Below are 16208 nucleotides of genomic sequence, written 5' to 3'. Positions count from 1 at the left end.
AGTAATGAAGATTACCGGTAAGTAATCAGAGCATTTGAGGACACCGCGAGTGTTCTTAGAACACATTCAACTTGCCAGAGTACAATACGGACAGCGTCCTCAGGACACCCCCATTTTGTTTATGTACGAACATTTAAGGACACTGCGAGTGTTCTTAGCTCAATTTTAGCTTGCTTGCGAACAAAATGGACACATACTCCGTCCTCAGAACACCCCACCATTTAGTTTATATAGAAAATTTCAGAACAGCCGTGTTGTCTGCAGACAAATCGAACACAACAAAATTGTCTAGCACATAAAAAAACAGAACATTGAACCTATCTCATACTCCCCCACCCTCCCCAAACACTCTTACACACCAACACACTCCACTAAATACAATTTTGAATCCAAGTTTCACCGCGCTGTCCGCGGTCGTCAACGAATGCAAGATGGCGGGCGCCACAGAAAATCTGACGCGCTTCACGGACCACGCCGTCCAATCAGCGAACACGTCGCATGTCCGTGGACATCACACAAGCCGCTCGGCCAATCAGGGCACTGTCCGAGGAGCGAACCGGGAAGTCCGTCCGCGGAGCGAACGGAGATATCACAAATTGTTTTGCCTTACATTTTGGTCATTTTAAAAAAAAACTACTGGACGGATTTTCACCAAATTTGCAAAAGCACGCTTTCGGGACCAAGCCCCCGCTCCTGCCGCAAATTTGGTGTAAATCCGTCCAGCGGTTTGGGCTGTAGGTGTGCACAAAGTTTTTTCCCATTATGTCTATGGGAAAAAACATAAGTTTTGGGACCCCCCCTATAACTTTGCCCCCCTGGAGCAAACCTCTCCAAACTTTGCAAAGAAATTCAGAGTGGGCCATATACTTTTTTTGCAAAGTTTGGTGAGGATTCGTCCAGAGGGAGCGAAGTTATAAGCCAACTTAACCAACACGTCCATGTAATATATATATGCAGATATGTGTCCGTCATCTACCTGCATGAGTCATACGCATTTGTTTTGTGTCTATCTGCAAAAATCTCATGTATGTCTGTGTAGCTTCATGCGTGGATGCCTATGTTCTTCATGTGTACGTGCACCTATGCTATGATGTCAGTGATGACATCATTAACTTCGAGTTATAGTCAGTCGACCTGTTTGATTGATGATAACTCCACCTCCTCCATATCGTCAGTTGGGTATGGTTTAAATGGCTGTCTAAGAGAGTAACGTTTCTCACATCTGCGATACATCGACGGGTAGAGGTCATGAGGGCCACACTTGAACCTCCATCTTCACCATCGTACACACACAACCTCTAGAGTGTGAAATATCCCCAGAGTAATTCAGATGCCCGTTCACTGCCTTGTACATTGTTCCTTAACTGTATACCTCACTCCACTCTCAAAGTCAGATTGTTAATTGGCTCTATAATTAGACCTTTTACTACAGAGCTTGGAAGTAAGAGGAATTCAGCATGAAGCGTTACATATGAAAACTAAAATGTCATTGCTAATAACAATACAGCCAAATCATACAGCCCCCCTAAATAGCCCAGTGAGCTAGTGTACAGACGACGTACACAATTAAACTTCTAAAGATGAGGGACTGACAGACTAGGCCTTCCATTCTTCTGAGTAGGAGTGTTTTCAGCATGGCAGATGAGCCTCTTTTTTAATTTAGGCTATTAGGTGGCGCTGTAGCTCCACCTATAAGCCAAAATTATTGCCTTAGAGTACAGATAGAGATAAATGGCACATGAGGAGGGACACACAGCCTGTAGGTGTTGTTTGGTTATTTGCCCACCCATTGACTGCCCATGGCCATGCTAATCCCTATGGCGATTCCCACCCAGTTCCGCCCAAAACACCTCCTTCTGGAAATCCTTTGAGGTCCCTTTAATCAAACCTTACCATCAAACTTTGCACTTGAAGTGTCCACAAGTGTTTTTTCAAAGCAGTCTTCTAAGAGTTAATGGCTTCATTGGAGCTGTAAACCTGCTACTGGTGTAGTAAACATTTCTTAACCAGGTCTGCCTTTATAAGCACTATGCGTGTCATTCACTGAAGTCCTGTTAAAAACATGCATTGGCAAAGCAAACAGTTTTGTCTTGTGTATAAGTCAGGGGTTTGCATCCTTTGGCTCGCTCGATATTTTGGACTACAACTCCCATCCGCCATAGTCAGCATAGTTTATTTATTTTTTTTTAATTATTTTTTTTTTCGGGTCTAACCTTGAATTTATTTTTAAATTTGTTTATTGACATTTATCAATGTTATTACAGTAGCTTGACATAGAAATGTGCATAGTTAAAGGATGGTGTGGATTCCGTAAGAGAACATTAACATTAACAAATTAACAATTCAACATTAACTGTCTCCAAGTGTTCCGTCCGTTGCGGTGGTACGGATTGCCAGTTCAGGAGGGGTCAGGTTAGCCGGTGATGGGGGGGGGAGAGGGGGCTTGAGCTTGTAGGAACCTAGTAAGGTGAAGGTTGGTTGCTCTTGGGGTTCAATGACATTGGTCGTAGGGCTGTGTGCCGTGGGTTTGTTCCATTCATGGGGGCTTGTCGTCCGAGGGATGAGACAGGGATCCTGTGAGTTCTTTCCAGGCCGCTAGGGTCATGCTCGAGGCATCCGTCGAGCTAGCTACGCTGTCTTCCCATGCCTTTGTTTCAGCCTGTATCCAGCGTTCCAATTCCCTGTGCCATATTTTTTGTTGGGGTCCTGCAGGTTTTTTCCAGGACATTGCGATGGTTCTTTTTGCCAGTATGCACATAATATCCATCAATTTGACTAGGTGCTTAAGTTTGGCTGGCCTGGGGTATGTTCCCAGTAGGCATTCGTCTGGGGTCCATTTGTACCCAGTCGACCCAGCTTTCTCGCTTGTCTGCTGTACAGCGGTCCACAAGGCTTGTGTTGTGGTGCACGACCAAAACAGGTGGATCAGGTCCGCATTGTTCGCCCCGCACCAGGTGCAGTGAGATTGCGGTGATTTGGTGAGCTTCGCCAACCTGGATGGGGTTAAGTATGTTCGATGTAGGAGGTTCCGTTGAATTTGTCTAAATCTGTGGTTACTGGAGACTGTTTTAGGATGCGCTAGGGCCCTCTCCCACCCTCCACTTGCCATCTCCCGGCCCAAGTCCATTTCCCATCTGCTTTTCAGATCGGCACTACGTGGGTTAGGGATGTCACTCAGTTGAGCGTAGATTTGGGACACTGGCTTCCCCCCCTCGCCTAGGTTATACGATAGTGTAATTAGGGGGTTCGATTCCGGTTCCTCCGGCCATATTGCCCACTTATTTCGTGCTGTAGTTCGTATCCTGTGATACCAAAGAAACTGGCCCGTGGGCACTCCAGCTTCTTCGCGTAGTCTTTCGAATTCCTTGAAGGTACCATCAGCATATAGGTCCCCCCATGTATATATCCCTTTCCCTTCCCAGTATCTGAGGTGTTGTAGGTCCGAGTCGGATCTGCATAGGTCCGAAATCAACGGTATGTCCGGTGTGTACTGGTGTCTTGCGTGGGCGAGTGTCTCTGCTCTGCGCCAAACTTTTCGCGCTAGGGCTGCCATAAATGGGGCATTTTGCATCAGGTGACTGGAGGCCCAGATAAGTTCCCTCAAATGGATCGGGGAGGTCAAGGACTGAAGCAGGGGTGTTTCAGATGTGGCGTCATCAGCCAACCACTTGGCCACAAAACTAAGTTGTGCTGCCAAATAATATTTTTCCAAGTTTGGAAGTTGGATCCCCCCCTGGCTGTACGGGAGGACCAAGGTGGTGAGTGCTATCTTGCGCCTCCCTTTCCCCCATAGGAAATCACGAAGTATCCCTTCTAGGAGGCGAAAGAAGGAAGCGTTGATATAGTAGTGTATGTTTTGGAACTTGTACAGAAATCTGGGGAGAACAATCATTTTAATTATTGAGGCTCTACCCATCATGGACAGGGGGAGTTTTGGCCAGAAGTTCATGGATTTTCTCAAGGCAGGGATTGCTGCTTTCGTATTGTGTTCGTGCGTTAATGCCGGGGTGTGCATTACGTGTATTCCCAGGTATTTGAATGAGGTGACCTCCCATTGTACCCCTAGGGAAGGGAGTTCCGGGATGTCCTTGTTCCTGAGGCCCGCCAGAGGGAAGAGGCAGGACTTTGCCTTGTTAAATTGTATACCTGAGAACTTTGCAAAATTGTCTAAGACGTCCAGCATTGTGGGTACGTTGTTGTGTGGGTCCCTAATGTACAGTAGTACGTCGTCTGCATAAAGTGAGATGATGTGATCCTCTCCCCCCAAGCGTATCCCGGCGTCAAAAAATAGTTTCCGAAAATAAATGGCAATAGGTTCTAGTCCTAATACATAGAGCATGGGGGATAGTGGGCATCCCTGTCTAGTGCCCCTGCATATGTCCCAGGCGTCAGATATGTGTTTTCCAGTTTTCACTCTAGCCTTGGGTTCTGTGTAAAGAATCCTGACCCACCTAATAAACCCCGGGCCAAAGCCGAAAGTTTCCAGAACCGCTACGAGCCACTCCCAATATATCGAATCAAATGCCTTAATGGCATCCAGGGATAGCAGTGCACATGGCTCCGCGGAGTCCTGCGTTTGGTTTATAACCTGTTGCAGTCTGCGTAAGTTCATGGCCGTGTTCCGGCTCGGTATAAAGCCGCACTGATCCATGTGCACGATCTCCCCTATGATTCTAGCCAGCCTCTTTGCTAGTATCGTCGTCAGAATTTTCACATCGTAGTTAAGCATGGCTATTGGGCGGTAAGAGCCACAATCGTCGGCGGGTTTGTTGGGTTTGATGATCGGGATCAAGAGGGTCTCCCTCATACTGTCGGGTAGCCGCCCTCTCTCATATGCTTCTCGAAAAACCTTGTGTAATAAGGGTGTAAGGGACCTTTCATATGCTTTATAAAACTCGGCGGGTAGCCCATCGTTCCCAGGGGTTTTGCCGGTGGCCAGTGATTTGATCGCCTCAGTTATGTCGTCGGTTGTGATGTCTGCCTCTAGGGCCTCAATTTGTTCTGGGGTCAATCTGGGGAGGCCTATTTCCTCTAAGGTATCTGTAATCTGTTCTCGGGGAACTTGGTCTGCGTGGGAGTATAGGTGTTCATAATAGTGCCTGAAGACGTCGTTTATGCCCTGTTGTGTTTGGAATTTGTTGCCGTCTTCATCCTGTATCATGGTGATGTTGTGCCGTGGGTGTTCTTTCTTGCACAGCCAGGCCAGCAACCTGCTCGGCCTGTCAGCTTCTGTGTGTGCCCTGTTAGTCTTAGTGGTATAATCAAATTTGGCTAGCCTGTCCCATGCCAGTGTGCATTTAGCTCTAAGTGTTTTGAGGGTGTCCTCTCTTTGGTGTGTGTTCACCGGGGCTGCCTCCGATTGCTCAATCTCTTGCTCCCACTGGTCTAATTCGGCCCGGAGCTGTTTTCTGATGCCTCCCGCTTTTGCTTTGATTTCCCCCCTGGTTGTTACCTTTAGGGCATCCCACATTGCGCTCAAGTGTTCGACACTTCCGGTGTTCACTTCTCTGAAGTTATCTATAAAGTAGTGTAGTTCTTCCCTGAACGCTAGGTCTCCCAGGGCGTCTGTCGGCATTCTCCACATGGGTATAGGGGGTCTAGGGCCAGCGTGATTCCACTCTATTAAGAGTGGTGAGTGGTCCGAGATGGTTCTCCCTAGGAATTTTGCGCCGTCTATTTGTGATAGGTGCTCTTTGCTTATGAAGACATAATCTAATCTCGTATGGAGATCATGTGGGGAGGAGAAGAACGAGTATCCCCGGGCGTCTGGGTGTTGTTCCCTCCACGTGTCGGCCAGGTCTAATCCGTCTATTAATAAGGACAGGGCCGCTGTTGCTGTTGAGGGACCTTTCGGGTGGGGCTGGGACCTATCGAGTATGGGGTCTCGTACACAGTTGAAGTCCCCCCCCCCAAAAAAAAATTCCGTGCCTGTATGGTGCAAGTTTAGGATACATCGAGTTCAGATATGCCGGAATGTTAGTGTTGGGAAGGTAGGAGTTCACTATACATACCTCTTCTTGTTCTAGTCGGCCCCACGTTATCACAAACCTGCCCTCTGGGTCAACTTCCGACTTAATTAAATGGAATGGGAGTTGAGGGTGAATCCAGGTGTATACTCCTCTAGAAAATTTGGAGTAAGTGGTTCCAATTCCTTGTCCTCCCCAATGCTCGCATAGTCTGGCCAGCGAGTCCGCCGTGCAGTGTGTCTCTTGTAACCGTGCTATTTGCACTCCTTTTCTGTTCAAGTAGGACTTAATTCTGTTCCGGCGTGGATAAGTTCCTAGGCCCCTTACATTCCAAGATATTATTTTTATTCTAGTCGTCATGGTGTGTTAATAGGGTATCCATTGGTTCAGTCGTGCAATCACCTACTTCTTCCGTTTGTTCGTCCAGTGTCGGCTCTCCCCCTCCCTGCCCGTCCTCTCCGGCATCTTCTGTTGTTACTTTTGGAGACTTTTTTAACTTGGGTAACTCCCATTATGTGCATGGGGAAAACAAACCAAACAACTCTAACTGTCCCTAGCAGTTGCTTCAACGTGCAGCGCTGAGGGGGTCCCGAGCCTTCCAGGCCAGTCCTGGCCTTCCGGATCAGGTCGTGTGTAGGCAGACTGCCTGCACAGTTTTCGGTGGGGTGGGTCGCTTTTCTTTCTTCCGTATGTTCCTCCGAGCTCCTGTCCGATCTAGCTTAGATCTCTGTAGGACTCAAAATATGGAGCGGTTGTCTGCTTTATGCATTCATGTGGGGTGGTCTCTGTTCTCTTCTTGCCATGGCAGGTGCGTGTTCAGCCCAGAATCGGTTGTGGTGGTTCATCTTTGCCCTCAGCCAGGTTATTGTGCTCTAGCCACATGTTTGCTGCAGCTGGGGTCTCCAGGAATATCGCTCTTCCTTTATATAAAACTTTGAGGCGCGACGGGTATAGCAACATGTATTTTAGGTTGAGCTTCCGCAATCTTGCTTTTATTGGGATAAAAGAGTTCCTTGCTCGTTGCACTGTGGGGGTGTAGTCTGGGTACATGACTATTGCCGCATCGTTTCTCTTGATCTCTCCTTCTTCTCTAGAGTACCGCAGTATGATTTCCCGGTCTCGGAAGTTCAGAATTTTAGCAATGATTGGGCGTGGATGTGAGCCGGGTGGGGGGCGCTTCTGGAGGGATCTGTGGGCTCTTTCTACGGAAATCCCTTGGGAGAGGTTCCCTGGACCAATTTCCTGTAGCAGCAGTGTTTCGATAAATTCCGTCGGGTCCGAGCCCTCCATGTCTTCAGGGACCCCCAGTATGCGTATGTTATTTCGGCGGGCTCGACCCTCGGCATCCTCAGAGCGCGCCTCCAGCCTGGCCACCTTCTGTTCTAGATCCTGAACTTTTGTTTTTAGGTCTTGGGTGTTTTCCACGTTGTCTTGTAGGGTAGTTTCTGCCGCCGTGACCCTTTCGGTTAGGTTTCGAGCATCTTGACGCATAAGCTGTATGTTCGATTTCACTTCTTCGATCTTTCCTTCGATTGACGTGCAGAGGGCCGCTATTGCTTGTAGGACTTGTGTGTGTTTGAGATCATCTTCTTGATGGGGTGGTTCTTCCGATGTCTCCCGATCTGGTTGTGTTTGTCTTTGGGGTCTGACTGTTGGGACATCCCCCGTTTCCAGGCTCGCCGCCTCGTGTGTCCGATCTGGTTCTGCAGGGTATATCAACCTCTCCTTTGGTCCCTGGCTTGTGGTATAGTACGTGTGTCGCCAGGTGTGATCTGCTGGGTGAGATCCCCTGTCAGTCGATGACCAGCGGCCCTGGATCTGGCGCTGCCCTGGCGACCCACCTTCGTTCTGAGCAATTCAGGGTGGTTCTTTTGTTGATTTTGGCCGGACCTAGCCTCCTTTAGTTCTCTGGTCTCAATGGTCTCACCTCGCCGTTGATTTTATTTGCTGCGATAACTGCCCTAGGGGGCAACAGTCCGACAATATATTGCCACACCCTTTACCCACCAGTGCGTCCGTATGTTGCTCTTTGGTAAGATGGCGTTGGGTGCAATTAGGTTTCGGAAGCTTGCGGGTTCCCGCTTCTCCCCTGCGGTAGCGCCGGGCTTCAGGTGGGGTGGCGGTGTCCAGCCGAATTTCAGGGACAATGCCCCCCCTCACTCTGAGTTCAAACGGTGTGTTAGGGGGGGAGCCGGACGCGGGAGCTCCACGGCTACAGTGGGGCGGACTTCTGTCCGCTGCTGGGTCCTGTCGGAGCGGTGTTTCAAATGGGTGTCCTTAATTTTACAGCGCGGGCAACCCGGGGCTTATTATTTGTTGCGAAATATGTCGGGTAGCCCAGTTTTTACCTTCGGCGCTCCGATGTCGGCCCTTGGGGATCCCTCTGGAGTCGACGGGCTCCTTCCCAGGTCGCACCCAGTCGAGGTTTTTTGTGCTTCGGCGCAGGTCCGTGGGCCGTGCCTGTTACCCTCGTCGCGCGGGTCTCCTGATGGGGCGCTTGCCTTCCAGTTGCGCGATGTGTGGGGGGGGGGGCCCGTGGCTCTCCCCCTTTCCTTGAGTCCCTGGTACCTGGCTGGGTCTTTTCGCTTCGTTGGCCGCTGCCAGTACGCCTCTGGCTCATCCCGCCGTCGATGGTGCTCCCCCCTCCGCAGTCCGCTCCGACTCCTCCGGGTGGCTGGTTCCTTTTCAGCTGCTTGGCGTTTCCCGCCGCACTTCCCGGCGGAGCTCCTCTTCTGACGCGGTCTCCGCAGCCCTTCAGCACCTTCAAGCGAGCGAACCGGGCCGCGACCAGGGGGCAGGCGAACCGCCGCCGTGCCTCCACGGATACCAATTCCCCTCGTATCCGTCACGCCGTCTGCGCCACCATCTTGCGAGACACAGGGGCTCGGCTTCGTGTCCCACGTTATTGTTCTTCCCTACTCCGATTCTCCACGGGAGCAGAGGCGAGTGCTGGAGGCTGGTTCTCCTTCGTGGATTTATGTTTTTCGCCGTCGTGCAGACAATTTTAAAGCGATAATTCAGGTATTGACAGGATCACGGACCGGAGCTCCACGGAAGCCCGACTTTACTGCATGCGTGCTGGCCACGCCCCCCCAGCATAGTTTATAGGGAGGAATCATGGGTATGATTTGTATTCCAAAACATATGGAGAGCCTTAGGTTGCAGACCCCTGGTATAAGTATTAGTTGATTATTTCACGGTTGTCATTGGGCAACTTGAGAGATAGGCACACAATACTTTTGGCAACACAATTCTTAAAACAGTCATCTGGTTTTCCATGGATAAGCAGACCCAACACTTGATCAACAAGTTACGACAGCAATATAAAACACATTATTGGCAATATGTTGTAGCGCAAAACATGCTTAGTAAAGCATCTAACAGAGCAGACATCTGAAAAGGTGTCAGCTTCGCACCATGAGCTAAAGCCTCTCAAGTGTCTGCAACCTGCGGCTCTCGAGATATTTTGAACTACGATTCCTGTGATCCCTCACCATTGACTATGCTGGCCAGGCCTAGTGGGATTTGAAGTCCAAAACATCTGGAGTGCCAAAGATTGCAGACTCCTGCACATTGTAGGTGTGTGCCTTTAAGAACCCTCGTCATGACAGTGTCATGATGAGGTCTCAATAAAAAGGACATTGCGCCGCATGTGTCGATGGCAAAGCACCAGGGAGCGACGGAATAACCAACTTGGCCATCAAGATGCTCCCGCCTGCAGCAATAGAACGCCTTGTGGAAATCTTCAATGCATGCATGCAATTTCAACACTTCCCCAAATCCTGGAAAGAAGCCAGAGTTATTGTGTTCCCAAAGCCTGGGAAACCACTGAGAGATCCTGCAAACTACCACCCTATCAGCTTGCTCCTGGGACTCCCTAAGCTCTTGGTAAGGACCCATCTCACCCGCCTCAGCAATTTTGCCTCTGAAAGGAATCTTCTCCTCAACAAACAATTTGGATTTCGTAAAGAGCATGCGACGAACCATCAGCTACTGAGAGTGGTAGACCAATGTACCCATGGATTCAACATCCACAAATGTACCGGGGGTGTCTTCTTGGATGTGGCCAAACCCTTTGATTGAGTATGGCACAAAGATATTCTGCACAAGATGATTCACCTCGGATTCCCAAGCAATTTGATGAACCTTATTGCAAGTTCCTTGGACGATCGATCCTTCCACGTGACCATGCGGGCAGAGCTTTCAAAAAACACGCCCTATCCGAGCGGACGTGCCACAGGGATCAATCCTTGGACCATTTGTTTTCAACACCTTTACCAACGACATCCGTACAGACCTTCACAAAACAGATCTGGCATTATATGCAGATGACGTTGCAGTCATCTCACAGTCTTTCAAGGAAAAGGAAGTGGCGAGAAATCTACAAAAATCCTTCTACAAGATGTCAACATGGTACAGCGACTGGTAGATTGCACTGAACACCAGCAAGATGACTGCTCCGATGTTCACAAAAAAGAACATCAAGGAGCACACACGTATTAGCCTCATCGGAGAGAATATCAAGTGGGAGAGCAGCAGCCACTACCTGGGAGTGACCCTGGACAGCAAGCTCACCTGGAGGAGCCACATTGAAAACACCCAACAGAAAGCCTCCAGCAAGCTTGCAGCACTGTACCCACTCTTGAAGTCAAGATCCATGCCTATCCGGAGCAAAGTCAACATCTACAAGATGATTATTAGACCCACCCTGACTTATGCCTCTCTGGTATGGAGCACCTGTGCAGAAGCCCACCATAGGACTCTTTAAAAGGTGCAGAACAAAGCCCTGAAGATAGCGGCTGGAGCTCCACTTTTTGCAAGAACAGCCGACGTGCACAGGGTTCTGGGAATCGAGATGTTGGATGAACATCTAGCGAAGCTAAACAGGAATTTCTGCAAGGACTGGATCAGAACGCAAACCCAATGATCAAGAAACTTGCTACGATTACTACAAAACCTTTTGACCGATACCTGCGGCCCATCACAGCGCCAGCCCTGTGAAACCATCTCTACTGTGACAAGAACACAGATCGAGAAGCATTTGAAACTGCAACTACCCTCTCAACCAGAGAAATTGGAGTAATGAGGCACAGCCTTAGTATCCAACATCCCCCACTGACAGATCAAAACTGTCAGCAAGCCAAAGTTCTCTACATGTGCCCACAGAGCAGTGGCAGATGTCCAGTACACAAGAGCTCTGTGTGTGTATTTTGTATGCCGAGTGGGCCCTGTGTGAACACGCGCCTCCTCCAAAAATGGTGACGAAGCCGGTGTAATGCTGCATGACCTCACGGTGTCGGTCCCTTGGCACTGATGAACATCTGCAGTTGATCCCAGTAACCGGGGAGAGAAGGCTGCAGTTGCTCAGCACAACCTTTTCAGTCTTCCCGGTGGGTGAAAAGAGAGGGTTTGGTTTTTGGCGGATGGGAGCCCATTGAAGTTTATGGACGTATAAGGGGCTGGGCGGGTGAGTGAGCTGACTAGTGTAGTGTCGTAAAACATGTCTCACTTGAGGAGCATGAGGGGCACATCAGGTTGTGTGACCAGAAGAAACCTGGGGAATGGGGAGACGCAGCTGAGCCGGCGTCCAAGTGCGCCACACACTTGTCAGACAGACACCTGCGCCTGCGAACGTGCAGCTGTGCCTTGCTCTGAGCAGAGGTAGAGCTGTCCCATCAACCAGCGGGGGTTCCATGTGTTAAAATCGTGGCAAAATTGGCTGTGGACACAAAATACTGTAGCAAAAAGGCTGTGGTTTTGCTGCCGCAATCCATGTAAAGGATGCAGGGGGGAACCCCGCAACCCCGTACCCATTATACCATTTAAGGGGAGCGGGGGATACACCTTTAACGGGTCAAACCACAGCATTTTTGCTGCAATTTTTTGTACCAGCGACATTTTTGCCGCGATTTTATCACTGCATACCCCGGCGGGAAGGACAGACAAGCAAGGCTGTGTGAGCCTGGCGCTGAAGACGCCAAAGAAGGCGCAGACCCCTGTGCTGCTTGTGAGGACTGCTACTGGCGGCACGACAACGCTGCTTAGAGACAACAACAACGTATTTGCAAGTGGAGACAACCTCAAGGAAAGGTGGCCCCTGCCTGGTGTGGACACTCCTGAAGAGGGCAGGCCCAGCAGGTCGGAGCCCAGTGTTTTGCAGTCCAGACGGGGCCCCACTGCTCCCGGGAACCTACATAATGGGAGGAAAGTAAATACTGGGAAGTAAGAAAATATTAATAAATGTGAGCAAAGGCCCACACATGCCCGGCATATATCTCTCAGTGAACAGCCAAGTGGTCCCTGAAATACCTGGACACACACATACTACACATGGTGTGACAGTGTTTAAGGGCAAATATACAGAAGTACCAAAAGGTGGAACAGAGCCAGCAAAATGTATTTGGCTGATCCCGCACTAGAGCTTCAGCGCAGAGGAGCAAAATGGAAGACCAAGATCGGGGGCAGGCAAATCCAGGCCTGGTGCCAGGAGGGCTGGCGCAGAGATTGCACAACAGGTAGGCAACATGTTTCCCATACACACTCTGCTCGCGTTCGACATGGAGTATATGACAAATCTGTGGCCCAGATGGTCCAGATGGATCAGGGAATTTGATGTGCAACTGGACGCCCTAGGTCCTCAAGATGACAAACGAATAAAGGGGCTCCTCACACTCATGGCGGGTCCTGAAGTTAGAGACATTATCTTTGAGCTGCCTGAAGATTTTGAATGAATATTGAGCGTCACATCTTCCACACCACCATGCAGATGTAGGGTGAAACCATGGACATGTTTGTGACATGGTTGAGATCCAAAGTCAGGAACTGTGATTCTCACCGCTATTCGAACAAAGAGGCAATCAGATCGCAGATCATCGCAGGTTACATCCGCCTGATGTTCAAGAAAAAACTATTACGCAAGACACACACTTTGGCGGAGATGCTGCTGCTAGTAAGGACCACCACTGCTCTGGAGCACCAGTTGTCAACTTTGAGCAAGCTGCAGCTATTGCCTATAGCAACGGTAAAAGAAGAATCAGTGAACAAGCTTGCAGCACATGCCGCAATGCAGAAAGAAGAAAAGAAAAAGAAACTGTGTTTCTGCTGTGTGTATGAGTTTCCCTATAAAGGCTCAAGTCCAGCAATAGGGCAAGAATGCTCCGCATGTGGGGGCGACAACCATTTCAAATCTGTGTGTCGTTGATCCAAGGTATCAGGATCACACCGAAAAGAGTGCAGTTCATACTGTTACAGATCCCCTGCCCGACACACGGGCGAGGAGAGAGAGAAGCGTTCGGGCAAGAGACAAACTTCACAAGAACGGCGCACCGACAAGGTGAGGTACTCATGTTCACCTGAAGCACGGGGGAGAGAAAAGAGGTAGATTCACAACCTGCGCACAGCAACGCAGTCGTCAAGAGAATCCGATACACAGTTCAGAATGGAAAAACAGAAAGGGTACCTATATGCCCTGGGCAACCCGACAGCAACAGGCCACAGCCCCACACTGCCGTTAGTGATACAAGGGGTGGGGCACAACGTCCTCATAGACTCAGGGGCGACTGTCAACGTGATGTTGGAGGACAAGTTCATGAAACTGAAGCAACCACCACGTCTGACGAAAGAACAGATAGAGATAGACATATACGCCAATGGTGCCAAGGAGCTGTTGCTGTGCAAAGGGACATTCACCACAACCTGTCACTATAAGGACAAATCGGACCGCATCACAGACCATGTCATTGACGCAGAGGCCACCAGTGGCCGCATACAGAGTTTCCAGTCAGCCATCCAAATGGACTGATTCACTTTTATATTGCATAGTGGCAGACAAGTACATTACTCCAACGGCAAAGATAGAGGCAACCTTCCTGTCCTTCTTCAAGGGGATAGGGAAGCTCAAAGGACAAATAAAGTTGCACATCGACTCCTCCATCAAGCCAGTGGCACAGATCTACAGGGGCATACCCTCAACATCCAGCCCGAGGTGGAAAAAGAGCTTCAAGCACTCATTAGGGAGGACATCATTGAACCCGCCACACGGCCCACTGCATGGATATCACCTGTGGTCCCAGGACCCAAGAAAGCTTTGAGCTCTCCTTGGTCGCTAATAAGTAGTTTTATATCCGATGAGGGAAAAATGGGCAATAGGATAGAACACTCCTGTGCTGAGCCCTATTTGTTTTCTGGTTATCACTAATTATTCCGTGCAAGGTCACAAGTGTGGAAAGGTGAACCCAACACCTTTCATAATTAGGAAGTAGAAATTCCTGGTTACCTTGCTGCACTCCAATCGGCTCCACTGATCCAGACATGATCGCACAGGCAACAGCCTTGAAATTGAGCAATTATTGAAGTAAAACCATACGGCCCTTTCTCTTTCCACTTTCCAAGACTCAGCTTACTTTCCTTGCCTTGAGAAGGAACCTTAACACTATCTCAGACGCTGCATCTAGCGTGTACATTCTTGTAACCACAAAACTCTATGAAAACAAAGCGCAGCAAGATAACCAGGAATTTCTACTAGCTTTATATCCGGCATCAGTGATATTTGTGATTTGCAGCTTTTTGTATAATAATTGTTGGTGCAGTACACTTCACAATATGGCGGCAGCAACTGCTACATAAAAATAAGGTATAAGGCACCTAAGACAAGAGACAGCACAAAAAAGGGACCTTACAGAGGTAGGGGCCAAGAGGTGGGCTGCACAAAATATCTATCCTTCATGTCAATTGCATACTTGCCAACATTCTGTGACCAAAAAGATGTAGGATTTTTCAAGTTTCAAAAATAATACTTAGCATAACAATGACATCACAGGAAATTACAAAACACACATTGTTGGCACCACTGGAGCATTCTAAAATACACAACCCATCAAACAGCACAACATGGAAAGATGCTCAAATGTTTAAACTGTATAATTGTGAATAGCAAGTTAACACCAAATTAAATTCCCTAACTTCACAGAAGGGAATCACACAGAGCTGGTAGGCCACGTGTTTCACTGCCTGTAGCAGCAGCCCGGGCAGTACATATTTATTCGCAGTGCAGGTTGAACACTGAAAAACATGGAGAGCGTTACCCTCCTCAGTCTGATAGGCAGATGCTGTTGATGGTGGCATGCTCTGCCACTTTCCTTCACTGGTGGTTCACCTAAGGCCGGCAAGAGCGCAGGGCAGGGTCATGTAGTGGTCAGGTCAGTGGATTGATCTGAGCCCATCACTCAAATGTATCACTTACCCGCCCACCACACCACACAGACAGATTAATTGCCTTAGAGTCACATAAATTACCTGCCACTGTAAAAAGCAGTAGGATCTGTCAGCCAAATGTGTAGGTGGTAGGACTGCTTAAAAAGCAGTAGCCTACTGATTTAGGCAGTAGGGTTGGCAAGTATGCAATTGATTGCAATGTATGTTAAAAAAAAACAGTGTCTACCAAACTAGCAAAGGCCAGGCCCGGAGCGGGGTGGTCAGTGGTGGGGAGGGGAATAACAGGTTGTGGGTGTGTGGACTCCTAACCTCTGGAGTACCCACATAAGTAGGTGCTGATCACAAACACTCCTGGGGAAAACAATGGTTTTACTGGAGCTCCCTCTTCTGAGTGCAGGGCAGCTGGTTACATGCCTCGGATTAAACATACATGCTGAAAAAGTCAGGACGTGGTTCAATCTAGGCCTCAAATACTCAGCCAATCAGGGATCAGGCTTTGGGCGTTACTAAGGGGGTGGGGGGACTGAGAGTCACTGCTGCCCCTCCCAGCCAAGGTGAGGTCACAAAGGGGTCAACTATTACAATCGGGTAATCTATTCTAAGCAATAGATAAGCAACTTGGCAGGCAGCCAGGCCAGCAGCCGTGTAGTGCACACACAGGAGTCAAGGCCCAGCTGCAGAGAAGCAGCATTAATTCGTACAATAGATACCTTTTCTTGGACGAAGAATTCCCATAGACACCCATCAGATGAAACAGCATTTTCACTTTAAATTTCCCCGGCTGAAGCAAAAGCATGCATGCAATGCAGGCCTGGGGTTGCCATGTTATCTAACGGGGCATACGTCTGACAGCCGGATAGGGTACACGAAACCGTTTGGACAGTGCTGGGACCACACTTCAGAAAGGCAAGCATTAGCCATGAAAACAAAACGGTTGCATAAACTATGTTCTCAGAACCAGGAGCAAGCTACCCCAACAAAGGGCCGAGTATGTGGTAAGAATTGCCGAGGTTACCCTGGAGACATATT

This window comes from Ambystoma mexicanum, chromosome 11 (genome assembly GCF_040938575.1).
Source record: "Ambystoma mexicanum isolate Mex_15411 chromosome 11, UKY_AmexF1_1, whole genome shotgun sequence".
NCBI lineage: Eukaryota > Metazoa > Chordata > Amphibia > Caudata > Ambystomatidae > Ambystoma > Ambystoma mexicanum.
This window is presented reverse-complemented; position numbering follows the sequence as displayed.